The sequence below is a fragment of the Oncorhynchus gorbuscha genome, unplaced genomic scaffold (genome assembly GCF_021184085.1).
Source record: "Oncorhynchus gorbuscha isolate QuinsamMale2020 ecotype Even-year unplaced genomic scaffold, OgorEven_v1.0 Un_scaffold_1536, whole genome shotgun sequence".
Lineage (NCBI taxonomy): Eukaryota > Metazoa > Chordata > Actinopteri > Salmoniformes > Salmonidae > Oncorhynchus > Oncorhynchus gorbuscha.
The window spans coordinates 105,041-122,500 of NW_025746284.1; the positions used below are offsets into that span (position 1 = coordinate 105,041).

At 44.7% G+C, this 17,460-nt stretch overlaps 1 pseudogene; it reads right to left on the reverse strand.

Annotated features, from left to right (window-relative positions):
• Nucleotides 1-14,376, reverse strand: part of LOC124023191 — a 39,918-nt pseudogene extending 25,542 nt beyond the window's left edge.
• Between the last annotated feature and the right edge of the window lie 3,084 nt (nucleotides 14,377-17,460).

Sequence of the window (17,460 nt, forward strand, 5' to 3'; positions counted from 1 at the left end):
CAGGATGTGACTCTCCATAGACAACAGAACCTAGTAAATAGTCTCAGGATGTGACTCTCCATAGACAACAGAACCTAGTAAATAGTCCCAGGATGTGACTCTCCATAGACAACAGAACCTAGTAAATAGTCCCAGGATGTGACTCTCCATAGACAACAGAACCCAGGATGTGACTCTCCATAGACAACAGAACCCAGGATGTGACTCTCCATAGACAACAGAACCTAGTAAATAGTCCCAGGATGTGACTCTCCATAGACAACAGAACCTAGTAAATAGTCCCAGGATGTGACTCTCCATAGACAACAGAACCTAGTAAATAGTCCCAGGATGTGACTCTCCATAGACAACAGAACCCAGGATGTGACTCTCCATAGACAACAGAACCTAGTAAATAGTCTCAGGATGTGACTCTCCATAGACAACAGAACCCAGGATGTGACTCTCCATAGACAACAGAACCCAGGATGTGACTCTCCATAGACAACAGAACCTAGTAAATAGTCTCAGGATGTGACTCTCCATAGACAACAGAACCTAGTAAATAGTCCCAGGATGTGACTCTCCATAGACAACAGAACCTAGTAAATAGTCCCAGGATGTGACTCTCCATAGACAACAGAACCCAGGATGTGACTCTCCATAGACAACAGAACCTAGTAAATAGTCTCAGGATGTGACTCTCCATAGACAACAGAACCTAGTAAATAGTCTCAGGATGTGACTCTCCATAGACAACAGAACCCAGGATGTGACTCTCCATAGACAACAGAACCTAGTAAATAGTCCCAGGATGTGACTCTCCATAGACAACAGAACCTAGTAAATAGTCCCAGGATGTGACTCTTCATAGACAACAGAACCCAGGATGTGACTCTCCATAGACAACAGAACCCAGGATGTGACTCTCCATAGACAACAGAACCCAGGATGTGACTCTCCATAGACAACAGAACCTAGTAAATAGTCTCAGGATGTGACTCTCCATAGACAACAGAACCTAGTAAATAGTCCCAGGATGTGACTCTCCATAGACAACAGAACCTAGTAAATAGTCCCAGGATGTGACTCTCCATAGACAACAGAACCCAGGATGTGACTCTCCATAGACAACAGAACCTAGTAAATAGTCTCAGGATGTGACTCTCCATAGACAACAGAACCTAGTAAATAGTCTCAGGATGTGACTCTCCATAGACAACAGAACCCAGGATGTGACTCTCCATAGACAACAGAACCTAGTAAATAGTCCCAGGATGTGACTCTCCATAGACAACAGAACCTAGTAAATAGTCCCAGGATGTGACTCTTCATAGACAACAGAACCCAGGATGTGACTCTCCATAGACAACAGAACCCAGGATGTGACTCTCCATAGACAACAGAACCCAGGATGTGACTCTCCATAGACAACAGAACCTAGTAAATAGTCTCAGGATGTGACTCTCCATAGACAACAGAACCTAGTAAATAGTCCCAGGATGTGACTCTCCATAGACAACAGAACCTAGTAAATAGTCCCAGGATGTGACTCTCCATAGACAACAGAACCCAGGATGTGACTCTCCATAGACAACAGAACCTAGTAAATAGTCCCAGGATGTGACTCTCCATAGACAACAGAACCTAGTAAATAGTCCCAGGATGTGACTCTCCATAGACAACAGAACCCAGGATGTGACTCTCCATAGACAACAGAACCTAGTAAATAGTCCCAGGATGTGACTCTCCATAGACAACAGAACCCAGGATGTGACTCTCCATAGACAACAGAACCCAGGATGTGACTCTCCATAGACAACAGAACCCAGGATGTGACTCTCCATAGACAACAGAACCCAGGATGTGACTCTCCATAGACAACAGAACCCAGGATGTGACTCTCCATAGACAACAGAACCCAGGATGTGACTCTCCATAGACAACAGAACCCAGGATGTGACTCTCCATAGACAACAGAACCCAGGATGTGACTCTCCATAGACAACAGAACCCAGGATGTGACTCTCCATAGACAACAGAACCCAGGATGTGACTCTCCATAGACAACAGAACCCAGGATGTGACTCTCCATAGACAACAGAACCCAGGATGTGACTCTCCATAGACAACAGAACCCAGGATGTGACTCTCCATAGACAGTACACAACACAGTAAAGAGTTTAAATATGAAAAGTCTAGGATTCTATCTGAATGTGTTTTGTCAGCTATGTACCTTTTAAAGGCAACGTTCCTGTTCTTCCCCGGAGCCCCACATTCACAGTAAATGCTGCATGTGTCGACTCCATCTGGAGGTTATTTTAAATGGAGCGTAGTTGACAGAGCACAATGGGATTAAATCCCAGGCCTTATTCTCCATTGACAAATCAACATAGTCCATAATAAAAAGATTTAGCAAACACTTGTGGAGGACAAAGCCTAGGACACATTGTCTTGGGGAGTCTGCCAGAAGAGTTTCAATTCAGAGTTTTAAAGAACTTTTTGAAGAAAGGGATATTGTTAACGACAAATAGAGCAGCTGGAATTAAATCTGGATGAATGGGACTGGATGAAAAACACTGAACTTCAGACTGGAAAAGTGTGTGTGTGTGAGAGAGAGAGTCACACACCCACACACTCGATGCAACAAGGTATTTTCTCTCTCTCTCTCTCTCTCTCTCTCTCTCTCTCTCTCTCTCTCTCTCTCTCTCTCTCTCTCTCTCTCTCTCTCTCTCTCTCTCTCTCTCTCTCTCTCTCTCTCTCTCTCTCTCTCTCTCTCAGCTGAGCTGAGCTGATCCTGGACCTGTCTAAAGGTACCTTCTACAACTATAGTATCTTGTAAACATGTCTGGAAGTTAATCACTAATGGAACAGGTTGATGTAATGGACTGAGCTCGTTATGGGTTCATTAGTCAATTGATGGTCGTTATGGGTTCATTAGTTAATTGATGGTCGTTATGGGTTCATTAGTCAATTGATGGTCGTTATGGGTTCATTAGTTAATTGATGCTCGTTATGGGTTCATTAGTTAATTGATGGTCGTTATGGGTTCATTAGTCAATTGATGGTCGTTATGGGTTCATTAGTTAATTGATGGTCGTTATGGGTTCATTAGTCAATTGATGGTCGTTATGGGTTCATTAGTTAATTGATGGTCGTTATGGGTTCATTAGTTAATTGATGGTCGTTATGGGTTCATTAGTTAATTGATGGTCGTTATGGGTTCATTAGTTAATTGATGGTCGTTATGGGTTCATTAGTTAATTGATGGTCGTTATGGGTTCATTAGTTAATTGATGGTCGTTATGGGTTCATTAGTTAATTGATGGTCGTTATGGGTTCATTAGTCAATTGATGGTCGTTATGGAGGTTCGTTAAACGGTAACAGCTCTGTCTGTCATCCCTGTAGGATGTGATCGTTCCTCTCTCTCTCAGTGGGCACACACACACACAGGGCCTGGCACAGTTACCACATAACCACATAACCAACGGTTAGGGATGACGTGTCGTGAAAATAAACAGCCATAACAGTTTTTGTGGAACGAACAGCTGACTGGAGACGGGATGGAAGGGAATTTGTGCTACTTCCCTCTCCTCACTGACCTGATATTGACTACACTATCTAGCTCTTCCCTCTCCTCACTGACCTGATATTGACTACACTATCTAGCTACTTCCCTCTCCTCACTGACCTGATATTGACTACACTATTTAGGAACTGATATTGACTACACTATTTAGCTACCACTGACCTAATTGACCACATCTAACTTCACTGACCTGATATTGATGGTCTAGGGATGACTACACTATCTAGTCTGACCTGATATTGACTAAACACTGACCATATTGACTAGCTTTCCCTTCCTCACTGACCTGATATTGACTACACTATCTAGCTAATTCCCTCTCCTCACTGACCTGATATTGACTACACTATCTTAGCTACTTCCCTCTCCTCACTGACCTGATATTGACTACACTATGGTGCTACTTCCCTCTCCTCACTGACCTGATATTGACTACACTGGACTTCCCTCTCCTCACTGACCTGATATTGACTACACTGCTACTTCCCTCTCCTCACTGACCTGATATTGACTACACTATCTAGCTACTTCCCTCTCCTCACTGACCTGATATTGACTAACTATCTAGCTACTTCCCTCTCCTCACTGACCTGATATTGACTACACTATCTAGCTACTTCCCTCTCCTCACTGACCTGATATTGACAATGCTCAAGCGAGCTGGAGAGCAATGCTCAAGCGAGCGGGAGAAAGGACACTGTCCCCTTGTTGTTGTGTTGCCATCTTGCAGCTCAAACTGTCCCCGCTGTGTAGTCGACTGTATCATGGTGACATCCAGATGGTGACGACCAATACTACACGCTGCTATCTCATTGGAAAGGAAATCAAGTGGGATGGAACAAACCAAGTGGGATGGAACAAATCAAGTGGGATGGAACAAACCAAGTGGAACAAATCAAGGGGATGGAACAAACCAAGTGGGATGGAACAAACCAAGTGGGATGGAACAAATCAAGGGGGATGGAACAAACCAAGTGGGATGGAATAAACCAAGTGGGATGGAACAAATCAAGGGGATGGAACAAATCAAGGGGATGGAACAAACCAAGTGGGATGGAATAAACCAAGTGGGATGGAACAAATCAAGTGGGATGGAACAAATCAAGGGGGATGGAACCATGGGATGGAGTTGAGGTACGAGGTACTGCCAGCCTACCAGCCCAGAGAGAGGAGAGAACACTGGGTTCCCACTAAATGGCCTAGCTACAAAGTCCAAATTGTTTGTACCCCAAAAAATTATAAAAACCATAAATAAGCTTTTTGGTCTTAATTTAACGTTAGGGTTAGGCATAAGGTTAGCAGAGTGGTTAGGGTCAGGGTTAGGCATAAGGTTAGCAGAGTGGTTAGGGTCAGGGTTAGGCATAAGGTTAGCAGAGTGGTTAGGGTTAGGGTTAGGCATAAGGTTAGCAGAGTTGTTAGGGTCGGGGTTAGGCATAAGGTTAGCGGAGTGGTTAGTGTCAGGGTTAGGCATAAGGTTAGCGGAGTGGTTAGGGTCGGGGTTAGGGATAAGGTTAGCGGAGTGGTTAGTGTCAGGGTTAGGCATAAGGTTAGCGGAGTGGTTAGGGTCGGGGTTAAGGCATAAGGTTAGCAGAGTTGTTAGGGTCGGGGTTAAGGCATAAGGTTAGCAGAGTGGTTAGGGTCGGGGTTAGGCATAAGGTTAGCATAGTGGTTAGGGTCGGGGTTAGGCATAAGGTTAGTAGTGTGGTTATGGTTAAGGTCAGGGTTAGGCATAAGGTTAGCGGAGTGGTTAGGGTTAGGGTTAAGGCTTGGGTTAGGTTAGCAGAGTGGTTAGGGTCGGGGTTAGGCATAAGGTTAGCGGAGTGGTTAGGGTCAGGTTTAGGCATAAGGTTAGCAGAGTGGTTCGCAAATCAGATCATACCTCCGTTCTGGGGTTGGCTACAAGACCCTCCCCCACCCTCTCTATGGCAAATCAGATCATACCTCCATTCTGTGGTGGCTACAAATCAAATCAAATCTAATCAAATTTTATTTGTCACATACACATGGTTAGCAGATGTTAATGCGAGTGTAGCGAAATGCTTGTGCTTCTAGTTCCGACAATGCAGTGATAACCAACAAGTAATCTAACTAACAATTCCAAAACTACTGTCTTATACACAGTGTAAGGGGATAAGGAACATGTACATAAGGATATATGAATGAGTGATGGTACAGAGCAGCATACAGTAGATGGTATCGAGTACAGTATATACATATGAGATGAGTGTGTAGACAAAGTAAACAAAGTGGCATAGTTAAAGTGGCTAGTGATACATGTGTTACATAAGGATGCAGTCGATGTTGTAGAGTACAGTATATACATATGCATATGAGATGAATAATGTAGGGTAAGTAACATTAAGTAACATTATATAAGGTAGCAAGTGGCTAGTGATATATTTACATCATTTACATCAATTCCCATTATTAAAATGGCTGGAGTTGGGTCAGTGTCAATGACAGTGTGTTGGCAGCAGCCACTCAATGTTAGTGGTGGCTATTTAACAGTCTGATGGCCTTGAGATAGAAGCTGTTTTTGAGTCTCTCGGTCCCAGCTTTGATGCACCTGTACTGACCTCGCCTTCTGGATGATAGCGGGGTGAACAGGCAGTGGTTCGGGTGGTTGATGTCCTTGATGATCTTTATGGCCTTCCTGTAACAACGGGTGGTGTAGGTGTCCTGGAGGGCAGGTAGTTTGCCCCCGGTGATGCGTTGTGCAGTCCTCACTACCCTCTGGAGAGCCTTACGGTTGAGGGCGGAGCAGTTGCCGTACCAGGCGGTGATACAGCCCGCCAGGATGCTCTCGATTGTGCATCTGTAGAAGTTTGTGAGTGCTTTTGGTGACAAGCCGAATTTTTTCAGCCTCCTGAGGTTGAATAGGCGCTGCTGCGCCTTCTTCACGACGCTGTCAGTGTGAGTGGACCAATTCAGTTTGTCTGTGATGTGTATGCCGAGGAACTTAAAACTAGCTACCCTCTCCACTACTGTTCCATCGATGTGGATAGGGGGGTGTTCCCTCTGCTGTTTCCTGAAGTCCACAATCATCTCCTTAGTTTTGTTGACGTTGAGTGTGAGGTTATTTTCCTGACACCACACTCCAAGGGCCCTCACCTCCTCCCTGTAGGCCATCTCGTCGTTGTTGGTAATCAAGCCTACCACTGTTGTGTCGTCCGCAAACTTGATGATTGAGTTGGAGGCGTGCGTGGCCACGCAGTCGTGGGTGAACAGGGAGTACAGGAGAGGGCTCAGAACGCACCCTTGTGGGGCCCCCGTGTTGAGGATCAGCGGGGAGGAGATGTTGTTGCCTACCCTCACCACCTGGGGGCGGCCCGTCAGGAAGTCCAGTACCCAGTTGCACAGGGCGGGGTCGAGACCCAGGGTCTCGAGCTTGATGACGAGCTTGGAGGGTACTATGGTGTTGAATGCCGAGCTGTAGTCGATGAACAGCATTCTCACATAGGTATTCCTCTTGTCCAGGTGGGTTAGGGCAGTGTGCAGTGTGGTTGAGATTGCATCGTCTGTGGACCTATTTGGGCGGTAAGCAAATTGGAGTGGGTCTAGGGTGTCAGGTAGGGTGGAGGTGATATGGTCCTTGACTAGTCTCTCAAAGCACTTCATGATGACGGAAGTGAGTGCTACGGGGCGGTAGTCGTTTAGCTCAGTTACCTTAGCTTTCTTGGGAACAGGAACAATGGTGGCCCTCTTGAAGCATGTGGGAACAGCAGACTGGTATAGGGATTGATTGAATATGTCCGTAAACACACCGGCCAGCTGGTCTGCGCATGCTCGGAGGGCGCGGCTGGGGATGCCGTCTGGGCCTGCAGCCTTGCGAGGGTTAACACGTTTAAATGTCTTACTCACCTCGGCTGCAGTGAAGGAGAGACTGCATGTTTCCGTTGCAGGCCGTGTCAGTGGCACTGTATTGTCCTCAAAGCGGGCAAAAAAGTTATTTAGTCTGCCTGGGAGCAAGACATCCTGGTCCGTGACTGGGCTGGATTTCATCTTGTAGTCCGTGATTGACTGTAGACCCTGCCACATGCCTCTTGTGTCTGAGCCATTGAATTGAGATTCCACTTTGTCTCTGTACTGACGCTTAGCTTGTTTGATAGCCTTACGGAGGGAATAGCTGCACTGTTTGTATTCAGTCATGTTGCCAGACACCTTGCCCTGATTAAAAGCAGTGGTTCGCGCTTTCAGTTTCACGCGAATGCTGCCATCAATCCACGGTTTCTGGTTAGGGAATGTTTTTATCGTTGCTATGGGAACGACATCTTCGACGCACGTTCTAATGAACTCGCACACCGAATCAGCGTATTCGTCAATATTCCCATCTGACGCAATACGAAACATGTCCCAGTCCACGTGATGGAAGCAGTCTTGGAGTGTAGAGTCAGCTTGTTCTGACCAGCGTTGGACAGACCTCAGCGTGGGAGCCTCTTGTTTTAATTTCTGTCTGTAGGCAGGGATCAGCAAAATGGAGTCGTGGTCAGCTTTTCCGAAAGGGGGCGGGGCAGGGCCTTATATGCGTCGCGGAAGTTAGAGTAACAATGATCCAAGGTTTTACCACCCCTGGTTGCGCAATCGATATGCTGATAAAATTTAGGGAGTCTTGTTTTCAGATTGGCTTTGTTAAAATCCCCAGCTACAATGAATGCAGCCTCCGGATAAATGTTTTCCAGTTTGCAAAGAGTTAAATAAAGTTCGTTCAGAGCCATCGATGTGTCTGCTTGGGGGGGATATATACGGCTGTGATTATAATCGAAGAGAATTCTCTTGGAAGATAATGCGGTCTACATTTGATTGTGAGGAATTCTAAATCAGGTGAACAGAAGGATTTGAGTTCCTGTATGTTTTCTTCATCACACCATGTCCCGTTAGTCATGAGGCATACGCCCCCTCCACTCTTCTTACCAGAGAGATGTTTGTTTCTGTCGGCGCGATGCGTGGAGAAACCCGTTGGCTGCACCGCCCTGGATAGCGTTTTCCCAGTAAGCCATGTCTCCGTAAAGCAGAGAACGTTGCAGTCTCTGATGTCCCTCTGGAATGCCACCCTTGCTCGGATTTCATCAACCTTGTTGTCGAGAGACTGGACATTGGCAAGAAGAATACTGGGAAGTGGTGCGCGATGTGCCCTTTTCCGGAGTCTGACCAGAACACCGCCGCGTTTCCCTCTTTTTCGGAGTCGTTTCCTTGGGTCGCTGCATGCGATCCATTCCGTTGTCCTGTTTGTAAGGCAGAACACAGGATCCGCGTCGCGGAAAACATATTCTTGGTCGTACTGATGGTGAGTTGACGCTGATCTTATATTCAGTAGTTCTTCTCGACTGTATGTAATGAAACCTAAGATGACCTGGGGTACTAATGTAAGAAATAACACGTAAAAAAACAAAAAACTGCATAGTTTCCTAGGAACGCGAAGCGAGGCGGCCATCTCAGTCGGCGCCGGAAGTGAAATCTCGCGCCGGAAGTGAAATCTCGCGCCGGAAGTGAAATCTACAAGACCCTCCCCAACCCTCTCTATGGCAAATCAGATCATACCTCCATTCTGTGGTGGCTACAAGACCCTCCCCCACCCTCTCTATGGCAAATCAGATCATACCTCCATTCTGCTGCTTCCCTCATATAAGCAGAAACTCAAACAGGAAGTTACCATGGTAAGGACTGTTCAACGTTGATCTGACCAATCGGAATCTATGCTTCAAGATTGTTTTGCCCATCAGAGGCTGGGAAATGTTCCGGGGTCGCCTCTGAAAATAGTATCGACGTCTACACTGACTCGGTGACTGAATTCATCAGGAAGTGTATAGAGGATGTTGTTCGCACTGTCACGATTAGATTAGGCAGCATTTGTGGAAAACTGAAAGCGCGAACCACCACATTTAACCACGGCAAGGTGACTAGGATCATGGACATGTACACGCATACATCCACAGGGTAGTCTAGTGGCAGGGTAGTCTAGTGGTTAGAGCGTTGGACTAGTAACCGAAAGGTTGCAAGTTCAAATCCCCGAACTGACAAGGTACAAATCTGTCGTTCTGCCCCTGAACAGGCAGTTAACCCACTGTTCCTAGGCCGTCATTGAAAATAAGAATTTGTTCTTAACTGACTTGCCTGGTTAAATAAAGGTAAAATATAAAATAAACACACACCCTGCCTGGCAGATAACATAGGACAGCTGTGTGTGGAATGACCTCCGTAAGCCAATTGAAGAGGCAAAATGACAGTCCAGGGACAAAGTGGAGTCGCAACTCAACGGCTCAGACACAATATGTATGTGGCATTGATCCCAGACAATCACAGATTATAAAGGGAAAGTCAACCACGATGCGGAACCATTGTTTCTTTACCCAAGAGAGCGAAGGTAACTGAACTAAATGACTATCGCCCTTCTGTCATCATGAAGTACTTTGAGAGACTAGTTATGGATCATATCACCTCCACCTTACCTGACATCCTAGACCCACTACAATTCGCAATACCGCCCCAACAGATCCATGGACGACGTTGCATTGCACACTGACAATATCCCACCTGGACAAGAGAAATACCTAGGTAAGAAAGCTGTTCATCAACTACAGCTCAGTCTTCCAACACCATAGTGCCTCTCCAAGCTCATCACTAAGCTCAGGGTTCTGGGTCTGAACCCCTCCCTGTGCAACTGGGTCCTGGACTTCCTGACGGCCCGACCCCCCGGTGGTGAAGGTAGGAAACAACACCTCCACTTCACTGATCCTCAAAATGGGTGCCCCACAGGGGTGCGTGCTCAGCCCCCTCCTGTACTCCCTGTTCACCCATGACTTCATGGCCACGCACGTCTCCAACTCAATCATCAAGTTTGTTGACGACACAATAGTGGTAGACCTGATTACCAATAACGATGTCACAACCTGAGGGCAGGAGGTGACAGCCCTGGCAGAGTGGTGCCAACAAAATAACCTCTACCTCAACATCAACAAAACGAAGGGGCTGATCGTGAACTTCAGGAGACAGCAGAGAGAGCACTCCCCCATCCACATTGACGGGGCTGCAGTGGAGAGGGTGAAAAACATCATATGACTCAGCACATCAATGTCAACCGAAATGGTCCCTGCCTGTGACTGGAATGAACTGCAAAAATCGCTGAAGTTGGAGACTTTTATCTCCCTCACCAACTTCAAACATCAGCTATCTGAGCAGCTAACCGATCGCTGCAGCTGTACATAGTCTATTGGTAAATAGCCCACCCATTTTCACCTACCTCATTCCCATACTGTTTTTATACTGTTTTTATTTATTTACTTTTCTGCTCTTTTGCACACCAATATCTCTACCTGTACATGATCATCTGATCATTTATCACTCCAGTGTTAATCTGCAATATTGTAATTATTTGCCTACCTCCTCATGCCTTTTGCACACAATGTATATAGACTCCCTTTTTTTTCTACTGTGTTATTGACTTGTTAATTGTTTACTCCATGTGTAACTCTGTGTTGTCTGTTCACACTGCTATGCTTTATCTTGGCCAGGTCGCAGTTGCAAATGAGAACTTGTTCTCAACTAGCCTACCTGGTTAAATAAAGGTGTTCTCAACTAGTCTACCTGGTTAAATAAAGGTGTTCTCAACTGGCCTACCTGGTTAAATAAAGGTGTTCTCAACTAGCCTACCTGGTTAAATAAAGGTGAAATAAAAATAAAAAATGAATTTTAAAACGGTGTTTGATCTGCAGTGTGTTTCTAGCCTCAACAGTGCAGTGATAATACCTAATGCTTGTGTTTCTAGCCTCAACAGTGCAGTGATAATACCTAATGCTTGTGTTTCTAGCCTCAACAGTGCAGTGATAATACCTAATGCTTGTGTTTCTAGCCTCAACAGTGCAGTGATAATACCTAATGCTTGTGTTTCTAGCCTCAACAGTGCAGTGATAATACCTAATGCTTGTGTTTCTAGCCTCAACAGTGCAGTGATAATACCTAATGCTTGTGTTTCTAGCCTCAACAGTGCAGTGATAATACCTAATGCTTGTGTTTCTAGCCTCAACAGTGCAGTGATAATACCTAATGCTTGTGTTTCTAGCCTCAACAGTGCAGTGATAATACCTAATGCTTGTGTTTCTAGCCTCAACAGTGCAGTGATAATACCTAATGCTTGTGTTTCTAGCCTCAACAGTGCAGTGATAATACCTAATGCTTGTGTTTCTAGCCTCAACAGTGCAGTGATAATACCTAATGCTTGTGTTTCTAGCCTCAACAGTGCAGTGATAATACCTAATGCTTGTGTTTCTAGCCTCAACAGTGCAGTGATAATACCTAATGCTTGTGTTTCTAGCCTCAACAGTGCAGTGATAATACCTAATGCTTGTGTTTCTAGCCTCAACAGTGCAGTGATAATACCTAATGCTTGTGTTTCTAGCCTCAACAGTGCAGTGATAATACCTAATGCTTGTGTTTCTAGCCTCAACAGTGCAGTGATAATACCTAATGCTTGTGTTTCTAGCCTCAACAGTGCAGTGATAATACCTAATGCTTGTGTTTCTAGCCTCAACAGTGCAGTGATAATACCTAATGCTTGTGTTTCTAGCCTCAACAGTGCAGTGATAATACCTAATGCTTGTGTTTCTAGCCTCAACAGTGCAGTGATAATACCTAATGCTTGTGTTTCTAGCCTCAACAGTGCAGTGATAATACCTAATGCTTGTGTTTCTAGCCTCAACAGTGCAGTGATAATACCTAATGCTTGTGTTTCTAGCCTCAACAGTGCAGTGATAATACCTAATGCTTGTGTTTCTAGCCTCAACAGTGCAGTGATAATACCTAATGCTTGTGTTTCTAGCCTCAACAGTGCAGTGATAATACCTAATGCTTGTGTTTCTAGCCTCAACAGTGCAGTGATAATACCTAATGCTTGTGTTTCTAGCCTCAACAGTGCAGTGATAATACCTAATGCTTGTGTTTCTAGCCTCAACAGTGCAGTGATAATACCTAATGCTTGTGTTTCTAGCCTCAACAGTGCAGTGATAATACCTAATGCTTGTGTTTCTAGCCTCAACAGTGCAGTGATAATACCTAATGCTTGTGTTTCTAGCCTCAACAGTGCAGTGATAATACCTAATGCTTGTGTTTCTAGCCTCAACAGTGCAGTGATAATACCTAATGCTTGTGTTTCTAGCCTCAACAGTGCAGTGATAATACCTAATGCTTGTGTTTCTAGCCTCAACAGTGCAGTGATAATACCTAATGCTTGTGTTTCTAGCCTCAACAGTGCAGTGATAATACCTAATGCTTGTGTTTCTAGCCTCAACAGTGCAGTGATAATACCTAATGCTTGTGTTTCTAGCCTCAACAGTGCAGTGATAATACCTAATGCTTGTGTTTCTAGCCTCAACAGTGCAGTGATAATACCTAATGCTTGTGTTTCTAGCCTCAACAGTGCAGTGATAATACCTAATGCTTGTGTTTCTAGCCTCAACAGTGCAGTGATAATACCTAATGCTTGTGTTTCTAGCCTCAACAGTGCAGTGATAATACCTAATGCTTGTGTTTCTAGCCTCAACAGTGCAGTGATAATACCTAATGCTTGTGTTTCTAGCCTCAACAGTGCAGTGATAATACCTAATGCTTGTGTTTCTAGCCTCAACAGTGCAGTGATAATACCTAATGCTTGTGTTTCTAGCCTCAACAGTGCAGTGATAATACCTAATGCTTGTGTTTCTAGCCTCAACAGTGCAGTGATAATACCTAGCAATACAAAACGACATAATCAAAAAAAAGTAATAAAACAAAGAAATGAAATATATATTCAAGCTTGTGTTTCTAGCCTCAGTCTGCCATTTAATCGACATTTCTTTCGTTTTGTTGTTCTGTAATACCTAATGCTTGTAATTACTGCACCGTTGGAGCTAGAAACACAAGCATTTCTCTGCACCTGTGATAACATCTGCTCATCTGTGTATGGACCAATACACTTTGATTTAATTCGATTTCTTAGTCTGAGAGTAAACCTTTTTGTTGAAGTGAACGATTAGCTCATATGAGTTTACGTACCGCGGGAGATATTGACGAGGGAGTGTGTGTGCAGCATCCATACCCGTAGCAGATCAACCAATGGGAGAATGTTCAGCCTGTTAATTCAATAATGTCCGATATTAATAACTAATAACTGTCTGATTGTTCTGGTCGTAATATTCTAAACGTAGCCTATAGAAGACAATAAAACAGCAGATGTTCCGTTTCACTGTCAGCGCACTTTGTTAAGACTTCTTATCATACCAACATGCTATTATTCTTCTTTAATTAACCTACTTATTGAAACGTTTTGATATTATTCCTGCAACGTGCACAGTTTAGAGAAGAGCTCGCATGTAAGCGTTACATACTACCGTATACATCCCAGTGGATCCTGTTGCATATGACAAATAAACTTAGATTTTAGTTGAGATTTCAACCCATTTATCCGATTTCAACATTCAACCCGATTTAAATAGTTCTAATGACTCATTATGAGCGCGTCTAACTAACAGAAACGTTATCATCTCACCTGGACCGTGAATGTTCTCCTCAACAGCAGGAGTACCAGATCCCGGTGTGGAAACGGCGGAACAGAAAGCGATCGTCTCCGGTCTCCCAGCTGTAGTGGACCTTGCTCTTGTCTGTCTCGTTCGTGCCGTTGTCGATGCAGTTGTGCCGCCGCTGCTTGCTGCAGTTGGGCTTGGGGACGCGCTGAGTGCCCTCGCACCAGTACGTCGTAATGAACGCGGTGGTGGAAAAAAAGCGCGACCAGGTTGAGTCCAACCGAGAGCAGAGCGCGGCATTTCCGCGTGGTCTTCATAGTCTTCCGCGCACTGGGTGCGGAGAAACTGCTTGCACAGCGGCGCTAAAAGTTCATAAATGACAGACGGCGGGGTTGAACAGTGCAGTGATAATGGGAGAACGAAACAAAACATTGCCGAGGGAAGGGATGGAGGCGTGCAGAGGAATGCTTGAGAGCGCACAGAAACTATTACCCTAATGCAGTCTACTCCAACGGCACCCAGTCTGTAAACGGTGCTCAGATAAGATAGACGCATATGGGAGGGTAGATGGTTGGGTTCCCCAACAGTCATGTTATCGTCTTTCTATCTGCGTCGGACTGTGATATCTTTGGCTCGTGTCGAGGGTGAAAGACCATGCCCAAGATGTGACGCGGCTACAGTGAAATGCTCAGCCAGGCTGATCAGCTTTAATAGTAAAACCCAGTCACTGCTGGCAGGGTGCAGTGGTCTGTACTAATGTCTGTCTGTCTGTCTGTCTGTCTGTCTGTCTGTCTGTCTGTCTGTCTGTCTGTCTGTCTGTCTGTCTGTCTGTCTTCTGTTTCTAGCCTCAACTCTCTAATACTCTGCTTGTCTCTCTCTCCTCTCAGTCAGTGATCTCCTAATGCTTCTCTCTCTCCTCTCTCTCAACAGTGCAGTGATAATCTCTCCATCTCCTTCTCTCTCAACAGTGCAGTGATAATCCAATCTTGTCTTTCTCTCCCTCTCAGTCAGTGATAATACCTAATGCTTGTGTTCTCTCTCTCAGTCTGATAATCCCTCTCTACAAAACGACATAATCAAAAAAAAGTAATAAAACAAAGAAATGAAATATATCTCCCGACCTCTCTCTCATCTCTCATTTCTCCATCTCCCTTCTTTTGCCCCTTCTGTCTCTCCCTCTACTCTCTCAACTCAAGCATTTCTCTCACCTCTGATAACTCTCTCATCTCTCCTATCTCCCTCTTAATCCGATTTCTCTCTCCCTCTTTGTCCCTCTGAACTCTGCTCTATGAGTTTCTCCATCTATCCCTCTCTCCATCCATCCCAGCTCTCCAATCTCTCCCTCTCCCTTCATCTCTCTCTTTAACTCTCTCTCCATCTCTCCCTCTGTCCCTCTCCCTCTCTACAAAAGTGCAATAAACAATTCAAATGAACAGTAAACATTACACATCCAGATTTTCAAAACAACAAAGACATTACAAATGTGATATTATATATATTGAAAACTTTTTTGCTGGGAAGGGAACTGATTGTTCTGGTCGTATATACCCGTCTAAACGTAGCCGATATAGAAGACAATATATATATATACCAACATGCTATTACAGTTAACCTACTTATTGGGGCAAAAAGAGCTATTTACCGTCATCCCAATTGTGCAAGTTCTCCCACAAAAAATGAGATTTTAGTTGAGATTTCAACATTTATCCGATTTCAACTATGACAGATTTAAAATGAGAAAATGAAATCGAGAAAATCACATTGTTATCATTTTTGGACCGTGAATTTATTTCGCAAATTATGGTGGAAAATAAAGTATTTGATGAAAACCTTACTTGTCTGTCTCTTCGTGCCGTTTTTAAATTGGAGAACTTGCTAATTGGTGGCTGACGCGCTATTTTGCCCCAGTGTATAATGAACGCGGTATATATATATACAGTGTTGTAACAATCTCCTTCTCCCAGATGGTAACAGTACGTGTTAACTGATAGCTGTGATTCAGTTGCTGTTGTGACTCATGGATCTAATCAGTCATGGTTATGAGATATTGACATACTGTAGTGTAGTGTTGCTGTCCTGCTAATCCTGCCTCAATCACTGAACTGAGGTCTGGACCTTGAGTCCAACGTCGAGAGCAGAGCGCGGCATAATACTTGCCGAGTGTAGTGTTGCTGTCCTGCTAATCCTGCCTCAATCACTGAACTGAGGTCTGGACCTAATACTGCATATGGGAGGGTAGTGTTGCTGTTCCCGCATAATCCTTTCTATCAATCACTGAATCTGAGGTCTGGACCTTAATACTGTGAGTGTAGTGTTGCTGTCCTGGCTAATCCTGCCTCAAACCCAGTCACTGAACTGAGGTCTGGACTGTCTAATACTGTAGTGTAGTGTTGCTGTCCTGCTAATCTGCCTCAACCCCTGAACTGAGGTCTGGACCTTAATACTGCAGAGTTGTGTTGCTGTCCTGCTAATTCTGCCTCAACCCCTGAACTGAGGTCTGGACCTTAATACTGCAGAGTTGTGTTGCTGTCCTGCTAATTCTGCCTCAACCCCTGAACTGAGGTCTGGACCTTAATACTGCAGAGTTGTGTTGCTGTCCTGCTAATCCTGCCTCAATCCCTGAACTGAGGTCTGGACCTTAATACTGTAGTGTAGTGTTGCTGTCCTGCTAATCCTGCCTCAATCACTGAACTGAGGTCTGGACCTCCATAATACTGTCTGTAGTGTTGCTGTCCTCTAATCCTGCCTCAACCCCTGAACTGAGGTCTGGACCTTAATACTGTAGTGTAGTGTTGCTGTCCTGCTAATCCTGCCTCAACCCCTGAACTGAGGTCTGGAACAATTAAAATTAACAGTAAACATGTACCTGCTAATTTTCAAAACAACAAAGACATTACAAATGGATAATATATATATACACAGTGGGTTTTAGTCATCCACCAATTGTGCAAGTTCCCCTGAACTGAGGTCTGGACCTTAATACTCAGAGGTGTTGACTGTCCTGAGAAAAAGAAATCCTGAAAATCCCTGAACTGTAGGATCTTTAATGACCTTTATTTGCTGTTAGTGGAAAATAAGTATTTGATGTCCTGCTAATCCTGCCTCACTCAACCCCTGAACTGAGGTCTGGACCGTAATACTGTAGTGTAGTGTTGCTGTCCTGCTAATCCTGCCTCAACCATGAACTGAGGTCTGGACCTTAATACTGCAGAGTTGTGTTGCTGTCCTGCTAATTCTGCCTCAATCCCTGAACTGAGGTCTGGACCTTAATACTGTAGTGTAGTGTTGCTGTCCTGCTAATCCTGCCTCAATCAACTGAACTGAGGTCTGGACCTTAATACTGTAGTGTAGTGTTGCTGTCCTGCTAATCCTGCCTCAATCACTGAACTGAGGTCTGGACC